The 20,192-nt window shown below is 38.8% G+C and overlaps 2 protein-coding genes across 3 annotated transcripts in view; one reads left to right on the top strand and one right to left on the bottom strand.

Annotated features, from left to right (window-relative positions):
- Window positions 1-18,935, bottom strand: part of LOC135163348 (GATA-binding factor A-like) — a 28,527-nt gene extending 9,592 nt beyond the window's left edge. For both annotated transcript variants that reach the window (XM_064122724.1, XM_064122725.1), the window contains exon 1: window positions 18,352-18,935. The gene's annotated coding sequence lies outside the window, so the exon portion shown is untranslated. The remainder of the gene's footprint in view (window positions 1-18,351) is intronic.
- LOC135163353 (arylalkylamine N-acetyltransferase 1-like) overlaps window positions 1,559-20,192 on the top strand; it is a 99,962-nt gene continuing 81,328 nt past the window's right edge. The window contains exon 1 of the mRNA XM_064122733.1: window positions 1,559-1,780. The gene's annotated coding sequence lies outside the window, so the exon portion shown is untranslated. The remainder of the gene's footprint in view (window positions 1,781-20,192) is intronic.

The following is a 20,192-nucleotide window of genomic DNA, read 5'->3' as shown; positions in this document are numbered from 1 at the left end:
TATTTAGTGTTACCGAAATCTCGAGGGCTTATTCTGACACTCAGAACAATTCGCCATGAGAAGAGAGAGAATTCCCTCCACAAAACATATTGCAAATCTCAATTTTTCTACCAAATATTCAGTTTTTCATGATTAAAAATTCAAGAGACATCAAACATTCTCATTTGTTCGGTTGAAAAAAATTTGAGATTGATAAAAATGATTTATCATCATGTAAACTAAATATCGTCCATAAAGTGACAATTTTATTCCAACTCAGTCATTTCTACTGAATATTTACATGGAATATTCATCTCACTATGACGTACAAGCAAGTGATGAGTTATGAAAAATAAATACTTAATACATTCAGCTGTCATCTGTCAAGGATATTTATCGCATATATTTTACTTCTTCCGCCGAATATTGCGAGCCATTCCTACCCGACAAATCTCGCTATCTTAAACGCAAAAATATTCTCACAAGAATATTTTCCCAGTGTCGTACCTCATCCATTCGAATGGTGCGTTAATCTCCCTAACCAGTGATTTTCAATAAAAATATTGTAGTTTATTTTCAAATGAAGTGATTTTCGTTCTCGAACGAACATTCAACGCCACTTGATATCCCCTCCCACCCTCCAGCTCATTTACCCCCACTCAATGGCAACATATGTCCCCCCCCCTCCCTCACTCCCTCCTCGCCCCTGACCATCAACAAAAAGAGTCTAAAAATTTTTAAAACCACCGCATAAGCACCGAGAGGGAATACTCGGTACCTCGGGACACCCGGTTTGCCTACTTACGCCTACTTTACATGAAAATGAACGGTCGATCGAGCTCGTGAACATTCTCATGAGGCTCAAGGGTGGCATACAGAGCCCAGCAGACTTGAGATTACAAAAATAGTCATCAACGAGGAGAGATATCTCGAGAATCAGCGCATACTCCGGGGCCCTTGGAATGTGATATTGCGATTCGCAATTCGAATTTTCACCCTTCCCCACCCTCCACTCGATCCCACTCTTGATTTATCTGTTTATGATATTTTATTTTAGCGGTGTTGAAAATTTTATAATGTTCCTGGTGGCTTTCATAATGTGATTCTGACACATAAACACTGGGTTAACGTCTGTTTGTGAGCTGGGAAATGATTATGGTAACAGTTATTCACTCGCTTGTAGGTCCCATTGCTGTGAAGTTCTCAGGGGTGAAGCCAATTTAATTAATGGGGAAATTATATGGGGGGATTTGAAGGCAATTGACTGTTTATTTTTTATTCATTTCCATCGTTTGGGAAACTGGAGTTATTTTATTGATTAAATTGTTGTTCCGGCTGACAATTTTTTTTATTTTGAAACTATTCAATAGGGTAGTTGCACTGCGAATAAATGAGACTGAAAAAATTATCATTTTTTCTGTTTTGATAGTTTTTATTTTGCTTTTGTGCTACAAAAAATTCATGCAAAAATTAACAAGAGAAATTGGAATTTCATTAGTATTTCTACACATCCGTTTGACCCACAATAGCAGAGAAATTATACAGTTTTTTTTTTATTTTATTGATTTCAGGAGGGGGAGGGAGAAGGGGGACTTTTACTTGGTTGGCGTGACGCAAGGCCGTGAGGCTCATGAGTAACCGTCTGCTGAGGGTGAAGTCGCCACGTCTGGACTTCCGGTTCTAGTTACCCCGGTGAAACACGACTTTCCAATAACGCCGACGGCGGGGCATCTGCCCATACCTATGTGGCTCAGTCATTCTGGGATCAGGAGTGAGAGGGATTTCTCGTACCGCAGGACAGGTAAGAATGACTCTGTTTCGTATCTCCACGCGATATCTGTGGATCTGTCTTCCGGCTGAATGGAGCTGCTAATAATAGATCGCGGACTTTCGATTTTTTATTTGAAAAAAAAAATCGGAAAATATAATTTTAGCAAGCGTAACATTAAAGTGGCAACATTAAGTCACTCAAATTGATTGACTTACCGCTAAATACATTAGCCAAATGTATTGACAAATGTCAGTTAACTGATCGATTGATTCTAATAACATTGAGAGAATTAATAACGTTAAACTAATTAATTCTGAATTTCCATTTTACCGGCATTAATTTGAAAGAATCAATCAAACGAATTTAATCATCGGTCTAACTAAATACATCAATTAAATTAATCAATGAGTCCCGTTGACTTAGAAGTGACAAAATTAATTCCTTCAAATCCACACATTAATTAAACAAATTAATTGAAAACCCGAGGGATTCCATTCAGTTCTAAGTGAAATCGAAAAATCGTCCATTTTTTTATCGCCATGTTTTCGATTCTCCCCCCTCGATCAGCCACCGTACAACAATACTCACCTGAAACCAGTTATTATTTCACCCTCGACCCTTCATCCCGCCCATAGGCCGTCATAACCGGCTAATTGCGATGGAAACCCAAACAGCAAGGGGTGTAGCCCACTCCACCCCCTCTTCCACCATCATTTTTTGTTCCTTCTTTCCCTTTGCCATCGGCGCCGGCGCCGAATCCCTCAACTTGTGTATCCCGAGTAGCTGAATCGACGGGTGAGGCCGGGAATAGGCATAATTATAATATAAAACTCGCCGCGCCCTGTCCCCCAGTGTGTCGCGCCGCGACTACGCTACCCTGTCCACTTCCCTCGGGAACAACCTCGCTGGTCGCCGCACCTCCGCGGTTATCAACACGTTCCCTCACTCCTGACCCCCTGGAGTCACCGATAAAAAATCAATTACGCTGCACATCCCCTGAAAATCATCTCCTTGGCTTTAAAAATCATTTTAAAAAGTTCATTCAACAGGTAATTAATTATTTCACTATCGATTGGCTACGATCGATTGAAAATAATGTTTTAATGTGGTTGAGAACCCGTAGAGTCAATCGGTATATCGTTGTTTCATACAACCACGCATCCTCACGCTCTCGGCCACTCACACCAACACCCTCCTCCTCCACCTCTGCCCGTTGTGTGCACACCTTGAATCGTATGTGTGCGCCGATCGGTTCGTTGGTGCATTAGCGTTAGTTCGAGTTAGTAACCAGGCAAATAGTCATTTCTTTTTCGGCCCTGCAAGGCGACCGCTGTCGCGAATCTTGTTCAGCCTGACCGTTGAAATATCGTTGCGTTCGGTATTATATGGGCACATGCCGGTATAATATCTCCTTTTTCTCGTCTCTTTGCTTTCTTTTTGGCAGGGGTTTTCTTTTTCTTTCATTGCGAGGGAGGAAGAGAAATGGTGGGTGTAAAAATTCGTTTACCACCGGCAAATTGTCCGGGGAACATCTCACTTTGGGCGTTACTGAGACAATTTCATTTAGGGGACAGGGGGATTTGGTACATTGGTAATTGAGGATTCAAAATTCAATATAACTTTCAAGAATGTTGTACGGGTCCACATCGAGCGAAAAATTCTTTAAAAATTACGCGCTTATTCCATAATCTACCGGTCAAAACAATATTCCATATTTTTTCTGGAACGTTTTGGATTTTTTTGTGAAAGTTTATTGAAAACGTGCGTAACTGTTCCGCAATTTTTGAAGAATTTCTTTCTTCATAAAAAAGCTAAAAATATTGTCCATTTTTCCATTAATGAGCAATTCATTGAAAATCTCGAAAATTGATTAATTGGGCAATTATTTTTTTCAATGATACTCAAATCCAACCTGAAATGCCCCAAGAAAACCATTCCTTTTCGAGTCATAATAGTTGAAAAAAAAAATCTCTCCACCTTTTTTCTATCCTCCGGGTGCTCATAAATAGACATTTGTCAGCAGTCAACCTCCACAACAGCTAATTCAATCTGAATGAAACTTTTCACGGGGTGTGAGACGCAATGACCCAGCTCTAATAGGAGTCATTAAAAAATAGCATATCCTGGCGACACGCGCAAAACCCGAGCCCCGATGGTGGGCTTCTCACGTTAAAGACCGGTTTTCTCATCAAGTCCAACCGAGTCCGGTGGTGCTCTCGTTATGATCTGATTAATCCGAAATAATTCACTGTCGTGCTGTGTTCTATACCTCCAACACGCTGCATACATAGATTTAATACATAGCGTGACTTTGTTGGAGGGTTGGTACAGAGGGAGGGTATATCAATACAACGTACGTTGAGCATTAATGCGGATGCTAGTCCGGTCGTTGTCAGTGATGATTTGTAACAAGAATATCACAAGTAGGAAGTTTGTAGAGTTGAGACCAATGAGTTTATCCGGAGTTGGAATTTTGCGAATCAAATCGTTGCGGTCAAGTTGGTCAGGGTAATTTAAAAATCGTCGAAATGAAGGGGGAGGAGGTGAACCAACTTCCCTGGACAACCGGTCATGGGGGCTACGGATAACAGGAGCTTGCTATAAATCCTTGGGATAACGGCTGTACCCACCTTTGAGAAAAGGATCTCGCCCCGGGTTTCGTTTCTATGTGCTATTGGCTTTCCAATTAACTCACCAGTCACAGTTATGTTTATTTCGTGCTCCATTTGGTGGTTATCGGTATGTCCTCTGGCACACCTGATATGTTGATGGATAACAATCAGTTTTACGGTTTAAATTATTTCATAAATTGTGGAGGAAAATATATCGCTTTCGTGGAGCATTGAAAAATTCACAGAATCAACTGCACTGGAAAAACATTTGGCTTTTTTATGGGGAGTAGTGGGGTGAAAAATTATGGTGAACCATAAAACGTAGACTGGTATAATAATAATAATATAATTTTTCTGGGAAACAGGAAACAATCACAATTTTAAAAAATTTCATTTCTCTTAGTTCTATTGAAAATCGGAATTTGTTGACTTTGTCGATAAAATTCCTCAATTTATTTGTAATTAAGGAGTGGTATTCCATGTATTTGTGTACACGTCCGAGTATTCACAAAATAAACATGGGATATCAGTCCGGACCTTCGGTCCAATTCTCTCAACTCATCCCCCGTAGAAATTTTAATGAGAGAATTAATCTCCATTCAATGATTCCCACCGGGTAAAATAAAAAGACATACCGAAGTTTATTTCCTATAAATTCTCGTAAACGATGAATAAATAAAATGGTAACTGGTCGTTAAAATGAGACTAGTGTAATGCCATAAATCATAGAATAGATGAAGTGCAGAGATGGCTCTCCCAGCTACCGGGTTGTCGATGTTAAATATGTTGCAGTTTGTTTTATAATTACACCAACTCCGTTAATCCCACCACATTGGTTATAACTAAATCACCGTTAGTAACACGTCTATCGTCGATACATAGTCAAAGATAGTGGCCAAGTACTCCCTCATTGGTGTACAACCAACCACTGAATAAATACGTCAAATATATTTAAGTTTTGATTTTCCGCATGGTGAGACACAGAAAGTGCCTTTGCACTGGTGCTAGACAACCAGTGACAGTTTAATCCTGGGTCCAGTGGTGGCTGGTTCCACACAACGTAAGAATAATATGCAGAAATAATGGACTCGATAATAATCCATATGTGAATTTTTTTTTACCATTCCGAGGGCCAGTGATATCTTATTTCTTCATTATCATTTAGTCCGGATTTTTACTCACGTTGTGTATATTGAATTTGTTTTACTTTTTTTCATTCCACTTGGTGTCTAGATGCTCGCGATTCCGTGTGTCTACCTCAAAAACCGGTCGTGCACACACCAGCCTGAAAATCGTCGCGAATATACGCGTAATTATAAATCCTGAGTAACGGCGGGACGTGAATTTCGCACGCGAGTTCCACGGACTCGTGTGCTCGCGTTTAATAATCCAAATTGGGTATTTTCCTGGAGGTTTTTGGGGGTGGTAAGGGGCTCATCAGTCATCTGGATAATTTGTCGGAGGAGTTATTCGGAAAGAGGATCAGTCCGGTCATTTTAACTCATCGGGGATATTTATTGAGAAATCTATTGAGAAATACGAGATTCTGGGATTAACATTCAAGAATGTTGTATTTTCTTGGGAGAATAAGAAGAAACGGGAGAGGATGATTTAAATTCCAACTGAATAACTTGAAAATAGAATAAAAACTATTTTGAAATATAACTTTCCGTCATTCGAAAAAATTTTACAAAAGCAGTAGAATTTTTTCACCATCATCTTGATCATTCAAATAAGAAAATGATTCGAGTAAATAAAACGCGTTCGTGCGCCTCTCACGATTTTCTCCAACTTGATCCCGATAAGAGATGTTGCCTGGGTCTTATCTATACCTCCAGCCGCCGATACTATACTCCTAACGGATGGATTCGCTCGAGTGCGTTTCCAAACGGACACACGTACACATCCCAACAAATATTATTTTTTTATCCGCCAAACGCGTTCTCCCATGTTTTGTTTTTCAACTTGTAAAATTTTTTTTTTTCTCCCGCCTCCCTCCACCCCCCCTCACGGTTTATTCCCCATGCCCCCTCAAAGTCAGTCTGTCTTCTCAAACCCCCAGCGCAAACAGTCAGATCTACCGTTAATCCGCTTATGCAACTCAGCTCTTAAATTCCAGAACGATTTTTTATGTAATTTCTCAATAATCAATTGGCGCCCCTGCCAGAGACATACCCGCATCGTTTCTATCAACACTTCAATAACCAGGCGCATTAATGAATAGTTTAATTAACCTGAACAAATTAATATTGCTACAGCTGTGTGATTTTTAAATGTCCACTATTAACATGCGGTTAATAATAATGAAATATTTTTTTTCAGTTATTTTTAGTATCTTGAAGAGGGAATTTACACCCTGGGGTCGTTAGTTTCAACGCGGTAGCTCATGCGTGGGATATTTATCACACGAATTGAATGCAGGATCTAGTATCCCTTTGGCAAAATGGAGAATATTTTTAATTCATGACAATTGCTCTTCGTTGAAATAATGAAATTTATGGACGTGGATAAATACTTAATTTTTGTATCTTAATATCGTTATTCCCTGGAGTGTGACTATCGGATGCGGTGTGGAGGTAACGGGGTAATTAGCGGAAAGGACAGAGCATTGTAGTTTACGGTGGATTATTATTTCGTGTGTAAACACGATAATAATTGACATCAAGTGTCAATGGAATTTTTTAAATTTCACTATTGATTTTTCATTCAGTTTTGTTTCGATATGTCATTTCGATAAATAGATTTCGACAAATTCTACGAAATATTTGATTGATTTTTTTATTTGGATAAAATTATTAAATTATTTTATGCATAAACACGATAATTCTCGACAACTCGTGTCAGTCTTTGGTAAATCGAAGGGATTGCGCAAGTTCTCCTCCATCTGCTACTGGGTAATACTGGTGGTGCGCGATTAATCGTATTTCTATGTTCTATCAGCAATGAATGCTGAATAAAACACGAGGAATGGGCGGAATGTGGGCTATTTGACATTGAATAATCTCACTATTTTTATCCACTCGTGATTGTTTCTCTTATCGCTCGGGTTCACCAGTCCAGAACAATTAAACACTTTGTTGCTGTATCGCGAGATCTCAGGGGATTCTAACATTTATGGAGGAATTATCTCAAGTTTCAATTAATATTCTTTTAATACCGTGGAAAGGTATTACCACCTTCCGCGTGGTATACTCTGACATTTCCATCTCGAACGACCTCGTGTGAACTGAAATATCTATCTCTAATTCACTCGCGAGTTTCACTTGTTGAATTCCATTTTTTCAATGTTTCATAAATTGAGAAATTTATCAGCGAACGTTTATGGGGGTTTGTAGCAGTTGGTGTTCAGTCAGATGTTTTTTTTTATTTCGTTGATTAAATAATATTTATTGAGTAAGATTCTTGAACAGTTCATTTTTTCAATTAAGAACTAAATATCAGAAAAAATATATTCTTCCGGATTTTTTTCATTAAAGTTGAAACATTTTCTTGTTTAGATATTGTTTGGATTGACTAAACCAATTAAATCGGTAATCGATCAAAGTTGAGTGCGATTGTGACAACTTGATTTGATAAGCCTCTGTTACCGTCGGACAGTGGAGATCACAGTAGACTAAATATTGAAAAACAAATTCTTCCGACACAAAAAAAAATTTTGTTCACTTAAACTCGAAAATTCTTCAATTTGACATTTTCTGTCAACTAATCGAACATATTAAATATATCCATTATCGATTTAGACGTCATTTTTGATAAAAAAAAACTTGATAAATGATTTTTTTTAACAAAAAGCGTTTATTCAAAGGAAAATTAAAAAAATTTAACTTGTAATTATCATTCCTCAAAAATTAATCAATTACCGATAAAAATCAGTTCCCAGATGATGATTCATATCTTCCCAGCAGTTCTTCAGTCACCTGAATTAAATCAAACCCGATAAGCTCGATTTTTCCGGAAAAAAACGAAATTGAAAAATTGATTACGATTGTGGTAACTTGACGCATTTGATAAGCCTCGGTTACCCGTCGGACAGTGGAGATCAGCGCTTGAAATCTCTCCCCTCTCCCCCCTTCTCATCCTCCCCCCCTAGTACTACCCAGCAAGTGCAATTAGCGACTCGTAATAATTTAGCCTGGGCTTCAATTAATGGCGGCGCCGCGCCAATATCGGACGGCAAAATGCCCCAACAGTGGTGGTCGCGTGTTGTACACATTCATGGATTATTGTCGGTGAGGTATAGGCCTGCGTCAGTGGCTACCCGATATGCCATAGGGGTATTAATGCACCTCAGCCCTTGGAGTAATTAACTCAGATATGTGGTCTGTGCGCACACAGCCACTGTAGAATAACTCACGTATTTTTATTTTCTCCTTCATTTTTCCACGATTTTTGCACGAGTTCCATTCGTTTACGCTCCCGCGATTACACGGAATTTAGCTGATGGATTCGGAGGCACATGACGAATTATTTTTTCCAAGTGAAAAATAACTTTCTAAAAGGATTACTCGATTATACCATTAGGGGGAATTAAAAGTATTTTTTACCCTTTTTTCTTTCAATTTTAACCGATAATTTTTTCAAATGTTGATGGATTAGAAATGAATTAGTTAAATACGGATAGCGATGTATAATCACACTCCATCAACCGCGAAACTCGTTCACGTCCCTCAGTTTTTTTTTTCCCTCGGCGATCTCTCGGTGGATTACAAATTGCAAATTAAAATCCGTGATTCAGGGATATCAAAGGAATTCCGTACTTTCTCGGGGTGCCTCTAATCAATATTCACTCGATGATACTGCTATATATCATACCCTCATCCCTAATACATTCACTATACATCCGTGACAAATTGTCATTGGGTTTTCTTATAGAGACGTATATCATGTTTTATGATCGCAAATTGAAACGTGCTAGGCTTTCAGACTTAGTTTAAATCACCTCTTGTGAGCAATGTAATTAAGTGAGATTTTTCTCATTATCAAGGGAAGGGGACACGATCGTTTATTCAACGGGGCTCTATTTGTTTCATTTTCCAATGGTTAATTTATTGTTATTGACTCGGTTATTTTCAAGGAGAGGGATTTAAAGGTTTTTAGAATAACCTTATCATTTCATAAAATGACAGTGGAATTTCACATTCCTTGAACCAATAAAAGGACGAGTTTATGATTTTAAAAAACTATTATCGATTGATTAAATTTGTTCGAGTGTGAGGGGGTGATCGTTGACAATTTTCATTTTGCCTCGAGATTTTTGAAAGGCATTTTCTGAGTGCCCCTCGGTGTTGTAGGTGGCTTAAAATTACCATAAGTATAACCAAAGGGAAGGTGTTCACATTGGCCTAGTGCCAAGTAACTTAGCTTGTCGGAAAATTAATTACCCAGTCCCTCCAATCTAACGGTTCTCCGAGCTCTCGGTCTGCAACATCAGGATCATGCTATATTACATATCTACGAACGCATGACCCATGCATATCATACACTATCGTACATTAGAATGTATAGTTATGTTCGGCAAATGAAATAGAAAAGGATAGATCAGTGTGTAGAGGGCCCTCAAGTTGAGCTTCCAGTTGCAATTTTATCAGATTTTATTGCTGATTTACAGTTTTCGGTCCAGAGTTGATGTTAGTTTAGCGCCGATAATCGGCCGTGAATGGCCTGACGTCTAGCCCACGCTATTGGATGGCTAATGATATGTGAAAAGGGCGGGAGTTTTAACGTGAATATAACCGGTCATTATGGTGGCTGCACTATCAAATCATTTGTCAGTACATTATTAGACTACTGTTTTGATATAAATCAGGGGTAAATTGATTATCGTAGGATGATACAATAGCGCCGGTTCTCGGTGGTTTTTTTTCTCTTTTTTTTGTCAGACAAAATTCTGGGAATAGTGTTCGTTTGTGAATGGGACCTTCCTGGAAGGTGGATAGACGTTTTAAAGGCCTAGAAACGAGGGAAATCCCCGGGAATTCTTGGAAGAGTGAGCGAGATGAATTTTTAAATTTGAATGGAAACCTCTCTTTTTGGGGGGACAGCAATCGTTTCTGATGGTATTTTGACACGATCGCCGATTCAAGGTTCACTCGAGGGAGTGGTTATTGCCAGAGGTATTTCTTGGGGCTATTTGTATTAGAGAGAGAAATATTCATGCGCATAAACATGCAACACTTGACACTAATGATATTCTGGGGAGCGAAAATCTCGAGATATTTTCGATCGCGGGTTAATTAGAGGTTCGGGGGGAATGTGTGGGGAGGCTTTTGTTTTGTGGGAATTGCGAAAGGGAGAGGGGACTTTTGGAAGGAACAGTGTATGGGAATTGAATCGATACTATCAATAGTCGCAACACTGAATATGATTTTTTTAACGCGCATGAAAGCTTCTCTAATACAAATAAATACTTTGTCAATTGGAAATTAATTAAATCAATTAATTAGACATCGGGAAAATTTTGGAAAGATTATTCTGGTCTTGAAACTAGTTTTAATTAGAACTGAAATAGATTGGGAATTTCCCTCTTGGTTCGCCCTCAATTTTACTCACCGGGAAATAATCAGTCAACTCTTCCGACAATTTTTTTTTTCTAACAGTATTCTTGAGCATGATTTCTACCTACATTCAATGATCGGTGATTATAAATTATGTCACTACCTGTGGGAGCTCCACATGCACGGAATCCCGTGTCTGCAGACGCATTGATGAGATCAGAGAATCATGAAATTGTCGGGTTATAAATATGTGGGCGTCCCGTCCGCGGCTTCTAGGGAGCCCCGAAGGTGTTGATATAATTTATAGGCACTGGACGATGGGTGTGAGGAGAGATCGAGCCACAAGCCAAAAAGATTTGCAAAAAATGTTTAAGTATACGCGATTTTAATTAGAAGGCGGCCGTTCATTATTTTTATGGGAATAAATGTTAAGTAATTGATCCGGCATTAAGTGAAAACTGCGCATCCGGAAGAGTAATTTATTTAAATCAAATAAATGTTTTCTGTCGTTGAAGAAACATTTTCTCATTTAAGACGCTAAGAATCGTTGAAAGGATGAAAGTAAACATTTTTTTTTCACGACTTCTCGACGCCAGATCTGGCATTTCATCATGAAAAAAATTACTTTTTGCTAAATTCAACATTTTTCGGCGACGGTATGTTTAGTCCATATTTATTCACTCATTAAAAACTAATAAACCCCCTGTAATCCACCAGAGTATGCAAATAAAAAAATTAATTTTACCCGCGTGGAGTTTCTCATCACTGAAACTCCTTTTAAAAAAATCTCATATTTGAACCCTCGAATGGAATGTCATGGAAATCGATGATCATCGATAACCATCATGACATAATATACTCGAACTCTTATCAGACCCTAAACAATTATGACACTGCAACAATTCATTGTCGACAGACATGCCGGCAATGGATTGAAATGAATGACGACAAGTGCAGTAAATAGACAATCTAGGCCGGAGAGTCAACTATCAATAGATTTATCGCGTATCGATGGCGAGATAGGAGATCTATTTAAGCGTGTATCTGATGGAAACGATGGTAGTATTGAAAAAAATCTCTAGGAGAGTCCAGCATTGATAGACTATGCGACTATTGGAGGTTATTGTGGTGTTATTGGCCATCGTTTGTGTGCTTGACTTCGGGGCGTTGGGTAAACCAATTTTCAAAGTCTACATTGCTGTCGTTAATCATTCAAAATTGAGGGATTTGTTCTAATTAATAGCCTGCAGTAAGAAAAAGGTGAAAATCAGGTACTGCAGGGGATACTACAGCGAGGGCCTCTGTCAAGAGATGTGCGTTCGAAAGTTCAAGAACGAGAAGTATCGGGATGACTCTTTTTGTAATAAACAAGAACTGTGTATTTGCAAGTAAGTTAAAAACAGTTCCAAGGGTTGGGGGTCCATTTATAATTAACAGTACAGCGTTTTTTTTTTAGAATCAAAAAGGAGAAGGTGGAAGAGGGATAATTCTTCACGTGAGACAAATATCTTGGAAACTTGTCATTCCATTGGATTATTCAATCCTATTTATTTTTTTAATGTTATTTTTGTTGGCCGAATACATTTCACCTCAATGGAATAAAATTATTGTTAACATTGACAATTACTTTTTTCATTTTTCGTCCACAGAAGTCGAAGTTTCTTAATAAATCCGTCTCAATCGTAGCTAATTTCACTTTCGGAAAAGCAAAGGCAATCGTTTCACGCGTTACAGCGGAGAACTGATATCGATTATCACCGAGTAAACAGAATTATAATAATTGGCTCATGTGGAGGGCTTCGATTAAGTGCTTGAGACACCACTTTTTCTTCAACTGTCTCAGACACTGCAATATTTTCCCAACACTAAAACTATTAAAAGTGCTTTTCGCGATTTTTGTTTTGATTTTGAAATGAAAAATAGTGTTGTTTTTTATCCAATAAAATTCACTCTCCCAAAAATTATTCAATCGCAAAATTTTCCTCCCAACAATGTTCTCGCACTTTAACTAACAATTTTCCCCTTCTACAATTCACCTCCGATAAACTTCCACTCACAGTCAGAGCGAGTACATCTCCATTTCCCGCAATGAAGCCTTCAATTACGAAGTGATAATCTCCCGTCTAATCTCTTCAGCCCTCAGTTCTCATAAAGATAATGTTCCCGAATATGCAAGGCAACCCTCCACCCAATAAAATCTTCTCAATTTCTCCATTCCATCCCCCCCTCCCGCCCCTGGGGTGAAATACCGACGAATTAAATATCTCATCCAACGCAATTAATAGTCCTAGATACATTATCCAGCAATGAGCCATTAAACGAAAATATTAGAAGTGCTATTGAGTTCGAATGTCGAGCGGTGAAAACGGGCTTTGCAGGTTCTCTCCAACGCGTGCCAACGGATAATCCGGCAACTCCTCTCATTCCCAAGGTAAAACGAGGAATATTCGTTTTCTCTCGAATTAAAAAATTTTCAATGTATATTCAACGACAGGTAATGCCCCGTCGGTGTGGTGTGCACCTTTTTCATTTTATTTTATTTATTTTTAAAAAATATATATATATTTTTTCCATTATCCCTGTGGTACACATGGACAACGCTTGGACCCCGTTGTTTATTTAGAGGACGACTCACTATAAACGATCCTGCAAATGGCCACACCGGGCATTATAACTGTCAGGTGTAACTCTTACCACTTCGTCCATGGTGAAGGTTTTTTTTTTTTCTGGCGCGCATGCGCATATACACGCGTGTGACTTGAGCGTTAAAAAATTACTCAGTGGAGAAATGCCGGTTTGAGATCTTTTACGGAGATGGTGAAGGGTTTTTAGATTTTATACGTCTCGATTCACTGTGATTATCATAAAAGACGAGTTCGAGACTGGAAAACCATTGCCAATTCGCATTACAATAAATTCAGGCTTATTTCTTCCGGTTTGAATTGCTTTTAGAGCTTTGGAGAAAAAATTGTTTATCAGCTTTCTTTTAGTTTTGAATTTTTTTTTAAGGATTTTGCGGTTAAATCACTTCTATTACGTGGGGGTTGGTCACTAGGAGATTAATTTTTTGAGGGATCGGATATGGATCGCGTGTGTGACATACCCCTCCCCCCCAAATTTGTAAAATTGCTCGTCAATCATTTCGCTTTAAAAATATAAATCAGTTTATTTTTCTCCTCTTCTGATTATTTATTGCAAACGTCTAATTTTTGTCGTGAAAAATATAACTCCGTGGACGATATGTCGTCGGAAATTTATTGTTCAAACCCGCGGCAATTGAATACCAATTTCGTCCATTAAAAGTCGGGTTTTTGAAGAGACACTCGTGTTTTGACTGTCGCGAAAAAAAAAAAAGGTGGAAATAAAAATAAACGAGGGGAAGAGGCTTTGATCGTTATCTCATCGCTGCAAGCAACTCAATCGATGGCCAGGGGGAATCAATCGTGTAGGCGTTCTTGTGGTGGTACTGTTGGAAGTTGTGGTGGATGAAAAATGAGGAGAGGAGGGGGGCGGATACTGGCTGACAACTGGAGGAAGAAGGAAGCCGGCTGTTGATGGTTGGCTTCATTGCTGAGTATATCCTTTGGGACGTGTTTCTTGGCGAACATCGGCCTGAGAAATTCAGCCGCCGGTTGAGAGGGTACCAGGCATAGCGTCATCGTTCCGCTATTTCCCGTCGGACACGCGACCCACCATTAATTTTCTCGTCACCGGCTATTTAGCCGACCTGATCTCGTGGAGTTGCCTTTACGACCGCATTTTTTATAACTGGGATTTTTGGGGGAATTTTTGGCCCGGGGTTTTGGGTAGCTCTTGAGAGAATTCGGCGAGGGAGAGAAGTGGGGGGTGGAGAGATCGGCTGAAGAAGCGTCAACTGATTCTAATTATTAATTGAAATGTCCCGAAGTGTATTACTGAGCTAATTTCATTTAATTTCTTAGTATGGGGTGGAAAATATTTATGTACTATTATTTGGGAGATCTAGGACCCCGTGTTTTTTAAATTTACAACTGCGCTTTGGAGAAGGGGATGGTTCTGACAATGCAATTCCAAAAATTCATGAAATTTTTGCGGTATATATTACTTGAAAGATCTTTTCTTCTGAGTATCTCGAGAACTAGTGAACCAATCATAATTGTTTTTAAAGTAGAAAACGTTCGTCTTAATGATACCCATTTACACAGGCGCAGGTAAACATCCTTCTCACTATGTTTACAAACCAAATAATCGCCCTCTAATATCCCCTCAAAGCGGATTATAACCGAGTGCAACAGAGTGCAGGAGTCCCAAACTCCATAAAATCCCAGTAAAACAAACCGCGATGAAAACATTTTTCACTTAGAATTTGTAGAATTTTTCAAGAACCCAGTGACAGCAGTGAGACTCTCTAAGACGTTAACTGTTGATTATGACATTCTCTCCCATCAGTCCAGCAAAAGTGTCAAAAGGACAGGAAAACTGCCGCCCGAGTCCTACCGAACTTATCCCATCCGTGTATATATAAACTGTGATGCACTCTTGTGCGCCCACGTTACTCGTCCCAGATACGATCTGGATATTATCCGGTTTACCTCCCTTCCGTCCTCCCCTGCTGCCGTCTACTCTAGTCTGCATCTGATCCGAAGAGTTATGCAGACGATTATTTCAACCCTAGAAGCACTCCAGTATCACTGAGTGAAAATCCGGTACAGCAATTACACAAATTCAAATGATCTGCATTTCAGTTGTTTCATTAGTCACTCGGTGATCCTCGGATGGGAAAAAATTGCATTAAATTTGAGAGAAGAGGAGCTTTTGCTCAATGTTATTCTCCGCGCATGAAATCCATTTCCCCCGCTGTCATTAATCATCGATTAATTAATTCGAGTGGGAGATTTAAAAAAAAGCGATAAAAATTGTGCCCACTCTGGAATCAATTCTAATGTTGTTATAATATAAATAAAAAATTGCAAGGAAAAAATAAATCGCACGAGTCGGAGATGAAATTGTGCGAATCATCGCATAAATTTTATGATTTATTCCGTCATTTTTCCCCAAGAATTGGGAAATTTGATGGGATGATATGTAGAACTAATTCGCGGGGTTCGCAAAAATGATCGAAGGTTCGGCAATTTTTTATTTGACCGCGCAATAAGTTCGGAAATATTTCTCCCCGTGTGTGAAAGTCATCCGTATCATACCCCATCATCAATCATTGGTTAATTAATTCGAGTGTGAGATGAAAAAAAGAGATGAGAAAAAAATCATTTCCGCTTTGGAATTGACTATAAAGCTGTTGGGATGACATTACACGGGGACAGCCGATGGGATCAGAGAGGCATAAAGGAGGTAGAAACAAGCCTCGATGCCAGGGCGGAAGGGTTTTGGAGGACCAAAAACAGTGGAAACGATCAAGGCGCCTGGAGCCTCTAGACGTGACGCCGGGGCGACAACTAATTAGGCCTAAAAACCCGCCAAGGTGGCTTTCACGGGCCTTTGCCGCCGCCGTGAAACAACCTCCGATGGATGTCCATATGCCCACGGGTTCACATTTTTACTCTACCACCGCTGAATATCGGGAGAATAAAAGAACAGTCAACAGCGTTCATGAATTAACGTAACCGCAGGGATAAATATCATTCAGATTCTTCGGCTATTTTTTTTTCGACATTTTGGAGCTAAATTTTTTGGAAAATTACTGGGTGACAATGTTTCATATTGCGATATGTAATTATTCACAAAAAAAATCATCAATTTTAATTAAAATGGGCCGCTTTTTCCGATGAAATTTAAAGTTAAAAATAATCGTAAATATGATTTATTTGAATAGTAATCGAGGTTATTCGGGTAGTTGTTAATGACTGGTTTGTGTGAGTTTTTATTCACATAAAATGAATTGTTTTTCAAATACAAATAATTGTTTTCGTTATCCAAACAAAGACCTCACTGTCTCATCAATGACAACATAAATTCATTGACATATCTTTCATCTAGAATTCATTAATCATTTATATGGAAGGCAAATCACCAAATTGAAATAAAATTCCTCCAAAAATTGATAAACAATTGCACAAAAGAAATTAACTCAATTAAAATCCGTCGTTTCACAGTACACAATCATTCTGTTTTACCCCACTAGCTCAAAAAAAAAGTTGTGTTTTTTCTAATGAAAAAAACAATTGTAACTCGTGTTCCACATTTTGAAATGACATTTTTTCCTACTGATAATTTAATCAGAGCAACGATTTCCATTATCTCCATTCTCACTTCCGTTTATGAAATGTCCTCCATCCCCCTCGACCCCTCCCTCTCACCACCATTGTAAACCCCAAGTATAAAGTACATTTTATGAACAATAAAGAGATGAGAAAAAAATATCCCACATTGTTAGACGGTGAACCTTGTGCGCACACGATGACACTTGTCACTTACCCAACGTTATGTTAAAATTTATTGGAAAAAGAATGAACCGGTGTATAACATGCAAGCGATAAGAGAATAGTAAAAAAAAAAAGTGCACCGAGTGAGCCACAAAATAGATAGCATTGTCTCTCAGTGTTACTCATGGCAAAACATTACTTCGGGTTATGTATGTATGAGGGACATACTGCTTTATGGGGTGATAGGTAAAAATACTTTGCCTACGCAGAATCCTGTACAATTCCCATTGCATTTTCTTTGTCGTAGATAAGTCGGTAAAATAACTCGAGAGCTTTTGTCATTGGAATTTCAATGTAAAATTCATAATATTTTGATGGTACCGGTGTGAGGGAGGAGGGGGAAGGCATATCCATGCAAACATGTTTTCTCCGTTGCTTGAGATGGGGTATTACTGTTCAAAATGGCCGACCATGGGTACAGGGAAAATATATGCATCCGGTTTTAATAAAATAAAAATATCAAAATGAATGAAGTGGAGGGAGTTATCAAGGTAAAATAATGGAGTATAATTTTTTTGATTTTATACGATTGGCTGTTAGTTGAGACTCTTCATTTTGTTTGGAAATATGTATTAATTGTCACGGGTCAATCATTTTTCTGTTAAAATATTGACAAATGAATGGCACATAATTCAGAAAAAAATTGTATTTTTTCTAATGTCGGACTGCATCCCCCCGAAATTATTTCATAAATATCCTTCGATTTATCTGGGTTCAATTCACTCCCTAAACGATCAATTTCAATCATCTCTCCAAAGTAAAAATCTAACGATCATCATGCGAAATAGCTCTGAGCCATCTGTATAATAACGGACTCCCGCGATTCGAGTTCACACAGAAATCACCCCTATGGGAATAATCGGTAATTAACTCGATAGCACTTATCAGTGTGTCAAGCACCAGACATCCAGGCATTATTGATAAACCATCAGTGGTGAAGAAAAAAAAAAAAGTTGACTCACAACAGCGACCGGGCCCCCTATCCAGCCGCTGAAAAATTCCCAACATAGTCACTATTCCCCCCCATTGACGGAAAAAATAGTAACCGAAAATAGTTAAAACTCAAAATTACTCACATTCAATTAATGCCGACTGTCATTACCACTGGAAGGGAGCATCCAATTCACCTCACCCCGATCGAATAAAACGTTTCTCTCTCCAGTGGCCGTTGAATCGTGTCTCCTCCGGTTCCTTTCTAATTTGAATAATTAATTCACTGGTCCAGTAATGTGGGCGTGATTAATTAGCCCGTGATTAATCGAGTTACCGAGTCCACTGCCTTAAGGGGTCAGACATTGAAATTTCTCTCACCACAGTTTATTTATTTATTTACTACAATCACAGTTAAATGATAATTAAATTTCTCCACACACTTGAGTTCTCGCTAAAATAATAAATAATAAAACGTAGAGTCTCCACACCACAAGAACTTTGAACTATTCCCGAGGTGATTATTGACGTTATGTCACACGAGTATCGATGAACCCTCGATAGAGTCACTTATCGACTGATTGATAGCGCTGATTGGGAGCGGGAGGAGGGGGAAAAATTTTTATCAAATTTCAATTACTGAGAGGAGCTGAACGCAGTGCAGTCGTTGACTGCGCTTCTCTGACTGCCCTGGACAGTCACCTCGGTGGAAAGAACGGCGTCGGAGGAGGAGAGACCGGGAGTGTTGCTGGTGGTGGTGTATTACTGGCGTTATTCATGGAGTAGGGGATAGTCAGCGCTTTATCCCCGCTACATTCGTGCCAAAGAGGTATTAAAACACAGGCGTTTCTTCATTCACCTCTACCCCGGTGCCCGGAGAGGCGGAGCTTTTGCACGCCTACCACCCAGGACTCTCCATTCTCGTGGTTTGTTGCTATATCTGTCTCACTCCGCGAGATTCATCGTATTGGGAGAGAGGAATGCGCCTGATCGACACGCCTATTTCGGTGGTTAATTTTTGTAGAAATTTTGGATAAACATGGGGGCTGGTATTTTTTATAAAAATTATCCTGTCGGTCTATTGAACTGTATCATGGGCCGTTGTTACCTCATTTTTATCCCGGAACTTTGCGAAAATTAATTTGTGATGACGAAATTTTGAATAATTATAAAGTTTAAGGGATTACAAATTTTTTTTTTATGAGTTAGAGAAATTTGATGCGAATATGTTCATGATACGTTTTTATCATTTTTATCCAAAATTTCTCTCAGTACGTGGGGGGAAATGAGGGTTGTGAGGGGCTCCTAATGCGAGAGAGAGAATTCTCGAGTAATCAGCGCGTTCTCTAAATATTATAATTATGATAATTTATGACACGATTAGGATGATTCTAATTCAGAAGTGATATCTGCAGAGAGAAATGCTGCGGTAAAAATCACGAAATTCGCGACATTTTAGGTGAAGTTCACAAGTTCATGGCTTTTTGCCCCTGAATCGAACTCAATATGGCTTCCCGCATGATTATTTATTTATTTATTAGCCACCTCTAAGAATAATCATGATCTCAATCAATCCCAAATGCAGCAGTGATTGAGAATAACGAATAAATGTTGAACTCTTAAATTTCCATATGTAAAATACCAGTTACATTCACTGCATCCCTGTAATTGTCGTATCTCCGGGAGTACGGATACATTACCAATTAATCTCGTTCGTTAATTACCAGCTGATAACGCCCAGTGATTCGGAGTTGCCGTATCTACCCTTGGATATGCTTGAAAATACAAAATGGATTGTTTTACATCGCGAAAAAAAATTTGATTTTTCAGCCTCTCGCGAGATATAAATTATTTGTGAGAATCCATTATGGTTACGGTGTTTTGTTCGGTGTTCGTGCGCTGGAGACATAAATAAGGAGCATAGAGCAGTTTGTCCACTGGAGTAATAATTTATGAGCGATCGAAAAATAGTTAACCCACGCCCATA

Source organism: Diachasmimorpha longicaudata, chromosome 6, assembly GCF_034640455.1.
Source record: "Diachasmimorpha longicaudata isolate KC_UGA_2023 chromosome 6, iyDiaLong2, whole genome shotgun sequence".
Taxonomy (NCBI): domain Eukaryota; kingdom Metazoa; phylum Arthropoda; class Insecta; order Hymenoptera; family Braconidae; genus Diachasmimorpha; species Diachasmimorpha longicaudata.
The sequence above is the reverse complement of the archived record's forward strand: the minus strand, read 5'-3'. Positions and strand labels throughout refer to the sequence as shown.